The 4,935-nt window shown below is 39.5% G+C and overlaps 1 non-coding gene across 1 annotated transcript; it reads left to right on the forward strand.

The window, feature by feature from the left end:
• Nucleotides 1-2,191: 2,191 nt before the first annotated feature.
• Nucleotides 2,192-2,298, forward strand: LOC131826140 (U6 spliceosomal RNA). Its single transcript, XR_009351436.1, has one exon. It is a non-coding gene; the product is annotated as a U6 spliceosomal RNA (small nuclear RNA).
• Nucleotides 2,299-4,935: the final 2,637 nt, after the last annotated feature.

Consider the following 4,935-nt stretch of genomic DNA (forward strand, 5'->3'; position numbering starts at 1 on the left):
CTTCATCCTTCGTAATCATTTCCACTAAGGTTCCAGCCATTGTCACCCCTTGTGAGGGTGACACCAATAACTTCCTAATTCCTCTCTTTACTTCCACTTCTACTCTGTACTCCAAACTAGTTTCCACCTAGCAGCCAAAAGTTCTTTTCAAAACATGGTGTAAATTGTGCCATCTACCTATTTAAGACTTAAATCTGTCTTCCCATTGTTCTTAGAAAGCAATCTAGGCTCATGCCATGAGGTCCTGGGGGCTTCAGGAGGCCCACTACAGTCTCACTGGCCAAACTAGCATGCCAAGTGTGACCATGCCTTAGAGCTTTTGCCTCTCTGTTCCCTCTTTGCCCTGCTCCTTGTGTGGCTGACTCTTCTCCTTCAAGTTTCAGTGTCAGTGTAACCTCTACAGAGACATCTTCTCTGATTACCCATCCAAAGGATGCCCCACCTTCATTTCTGTCTGTGACAGTGGCATGTTTGTTCTTTCTGGGCACTCTCTAAAACCTGTAATTATTTTTATCATGTCTTTGATTACTGTTCTATACCTGGTCTAGACTGTCAACATTAGAGGAGTAGATGTTGTCTTCTCTCCCGTATTATCTCACATCCAGCATATAACTGGTATTCAATAGACACCTATTGATGAAGTTAATTAATTAAAGAAGGCCATTAGGTATTCATACTTTATGGCTAGTTGCTAGGATATCATTCTGGTTAACCTAATCTGATTGAGGCATACTACGTTGCTCCCTCCACCTCTGTGCAAGTAGAAGTCTTGCTGCACAAAGGGAAAATAGAATTTGCAGCCTCATTTCCTGATACCAACTCTTAAAAGAATGGGAAGATCTATTCCTTTTTCAGGAGGGCATCTGATCATTTTCCTTTTCTATAGTCTCTCCTCTAGAAAGTTTTTTTTTCATAGGGTAAAGAGAATATTAATTCTAATTTATGTGAGCTGTTCTCCATTTTATAGTCAATTGCCTTGTAGCTCAATAACATTTATATTTATCATTAATATGTGTCAGATTGATGTTCTTTTAAGTTTTATTTAATTACAGCTCCAGATAATACAGTTTCCCCCCTTTTTTTAAATTAGAGGAAACAATACATCAACTGGATAGACTATTTTGCAACCATATAAAATTATTATTATGTAAACATAGAAACAAACAGTAGTATTTATGATTCATTTTAAATGGCAAAGGCAGAATACATAATTGCTCTGATTTTTAACTAAAACAATCAGAGTATGTATACAAATGAACAAGTGCTAGTAGGAAACAGGAAAAAACACTTTGGTTTTCTAGTGTGCTGGATTTATGTACATTCTTTTAAAAATTATTATTATTCCTTGATGCAATATTAATTGCACATTAGTCATAGGGACCATGGGCTGTAAATACAGTTGTTGGTAGATACATGAAGTTCTTGTGCTGTCTAGAAACACCTGGGGCTAGCCTGAGAAAGTCCTACTGTTTCTATTCCTGCTTATTTGGACTGCCTAAAAACTGTGCCCTTCTTTTTAATGTCTATGGCTTTAGTGCTTGACTCAAATATTCCTATGAGGAAATGACAGCAAGATGAGTCTCTTTAAAGTTCTATTTCCCATGTGTGCTTCATGAGGATTTCTGTGCAAAAGGATATTGGTCAGAGTGGTGGAAGAAGGGAGGACGATGTATTTAAAATAAATGCAACAAGATAAGTTACAAGGAATGAGGTGGATCTGCATGTCCTATATATAACAAGTCCCAAGATTTATTGCTAAGTTAATTTTCTTTAAAAAGCAGAAACATGTCTGGGTGCCTGGGAGATTCCATCAGTTAAGGGTCAGACTCTTGGTTTTTATTCAGTTCATAATCTCAGGGTTGTGAGATTGAGCCCACATTGGGCTCCAGCTCAAGATTCTCTCTCTCCCTCTGCCTTTCCCCCTGCTGGACGCCCCCCCTTTAAAAAAATAAATAAGGGCGCCTGGGTGGCTGCTCAGGTCATGATCTCAGGGTCCTGGGATTGAGTCCCGCATCAGGCTCTCTGCTCAGCAGGGAGCCTGCTTCCCTCTCTCTCTCTCTGCCTGCCTCTCTGCCTACTTGTGATCTCTATCTGTCAAATAAATAAATAAAATCTTAAAAAAAAATAAAAATAAAAATAAAAATAAAATAAAAATAAATCTTAAAAAAAGAAAAAAAGGTAGGAACATGTCATGCTCACTTCGGCAGCACATGTGCTAAAGTTGGAATGATACAGAGAAGATTAGCATGGCCCCCGAGCAAGAATGACATGCAAAATCATGAAGTGTTCCATGTTTTTACTATAAATAAACATCTGACTATAAAAATACAGTAGAAATCTGTGTGCATTAGACCATCATTTGATAAAAACAAAATAAAACAAAAAAGAAAATCAGAGGAGGATATATATTTATACCTGAATAGTTATACCTTAATCTGTATATAGGGAGATTTTTCTTAAAGCAGGTCTGTGCATAAATATATATGCCGCATGTCTATAATATAGATGTGTATATTCTATACACACATGTGCACACATGCTTTTAAGCAAAGATTTATCTGGAAAGACAACACACTGATAATAATGGCTGCCTCTAGGGAAGAGAACTGAGAGACTGAGGTGTGAGGGAGGTTTACTTTTCACCATATGATCTTTCACACTGTTTAAATACTTACCTTGGGCGTCAACTAGCAATTCAAACAAATGATTAAGTCTCTGTTAATGAAGATAGAAAGCCATTTGCTGACAAACCAAAACAACTGCCTATGAAGCAAATTATGTTACATATGTTCACGATGGATTTTTTTAAATACATGAAGGATAAAAAGTAAAACAAATACAACTAGCCTTATTAAGTGCTGTGTAAATTGTGTGCTGAGCATTGCGCATGGCACAAAGGCGCAGATACATCAGAGAAATAGAAGAGGTCACTATCTGTATGAGTTCACTAGGGTCTCCATAACAAAAATATCACCAGCTATGTGGCTTAAACAACAGAAATTTATGCCCTCATGTTCTGGAAGTCTGGAAGACCAATGTGTTAGCAGGTTCAGTTTCCTCTGAGGCCTCTTTCCTTGTCCTGTAGAAAACCGCCTTTTTGTCATGTCCTCACATGGCCTTTTTTCCATATTGTTCATCTCCGGCGTCTCTTTGTGTGTCCTAATCTCTTCTAATAAGAACACAGACTGCATGAGAGCCCAGCCTAACAGCCTCATTTTAACTTTACTACCTCTTTGAAAGGGCGTCCCTCCAAATACAGTCCCATTTTAAAGGTTTAAACATATGCATTTTGAGGGACCCAATTTGGTCCAAAACACTATCCTTGAAGAGTTTTCACTTGAGTCAGTGAGCTTAGCCAGATACGCTTGAGGAAACAATGTTAAAGGCCGCACACAGTTAAATGTTAAAGTTAATACAGAAGAGAATGGGAGAGACTTTGTAGAGATTCCTAAACACAATCTCCTAGCAGAGGAGAGGAAGAGGAAGAGGGAGAAGAAGAAGGGGGGAGAGGGGAGGGGTGAGGAGGGGGTGGGGGTGGGGAGAAGAAGGAGAAGAGCAGGAAGAGGAGGAGAGAGAGGGAGAAGGAGAGGAAGTGGATGAGGAAGAGGAAGGAGAAGGAGAAGAGAAAAGAAAATCAGGAATCCATGAAGAAGAAAACAGTAGTTAGTCCTTGCCACAGGTTACTGTGCCAGGTAGTATGTCTGTCTGCACCGAGTTTGGGAAAACGATTATTTCACTAAATTATAATGTGAGACACATGTTTCCATACGATACCAAGGCAACTCATGAATTCAATCAATTTAGTGGGAAAATATTATCCCTAATGCTATTCGAAGTTGTCCTAGGCAAGAACAAATTCGATTGTTAGGAGATTTTGTTACCAGTTTATGACAAGAACGGGTGAGTGGGACTCATACACATAAATACAGGAATTTCTCCATCCAAGAGAAGACATTATAAATTATCCTGCTTCATCACTTCAAGCAGCAAATATTGAAGTGGGTGCCCCTACGAGGAGCCCAGGCCTTTTCAGGGCTTGGCATTGATCAGAAAAGAAAACCACCATGTCTGCTGAGGGAGCACATAATTCAGCCAACTGAAGGTTCCAGTTGGTTAGAGGCTCTCTACCCATTATCCTAACACCCTGACGCATCTTCCTTACTTGCTTCTTCTTACCCAATTTCTCCTTCTCCTCTTTTTTCCCCTTTTTGTCTCGTTCTCTGTATTTTTTCAATAGATAGATAGAGCATATAATCCAGAATCACACCAAAGGGACATACTCCCTAACCTCCCTGCTGCACACAATACGATGATAACTGTTATGTACGACCCACTACGTACAGGAGCTACTAATAATATTCTGTTCAACCCACCCTTCAAGAACTGGGAGGGCTTGATTAGGCAATACAGATGAAAGCATGTAGCAGCAGTGAAGCCTTTTCAAAAGCTGGTCCTACTACCATGGAGAAGCCGAATGAAGAGCTGTAACAAAAGCTGGGCTATTGGAGCTGGTCAAGCAGCCCTGTAGTCATCTGGGATCTGAGAGCACCAGAGCTAAGAAGATGTCCTTGTTCCCTCCAGTGTGAAATGAGGAGCCTTGCAATGAGGGAAAGCCCCACGGGAGAAAATATAGATATTGTGGGAACCAAGGGAATTTTAGTATCTTCTTGCATTTTGAAAATCATTTATAAATCATTATTGACTATGCAGTTTCCTTCAAAATGCCTATCTTACGGGTATCCCAAGGGAATATATTGTAAAACAGAACAAATGGTATTTCTGGTTCTCCGAATTCTAAGAAAAGGAAGAGACCCAATAACTCAAGCACCCATCATCAAGTCTATATGATTAATCACTTGGGGAAGACGATGTAGTGGTTCAAAGACAGTCTAAAAACACAACAAATGATGAAGCTTGGGGGCTGCAGGTTGACCC

This window comes from Mustela lutreola, chromosome 2 (genome assembly GCF_030435805.1).
Source record: "Mustela lutreola isolate mMusLut2 chromosome 2, mMusLut2.pri, whole genome shotgun sequence".
Classification (NCBI taxonomy): Eukaryota; Metazoa; Chordata; class Mammalia; order Carnivora; family Mustelidae; genus Mustela; species Mustela lutreola.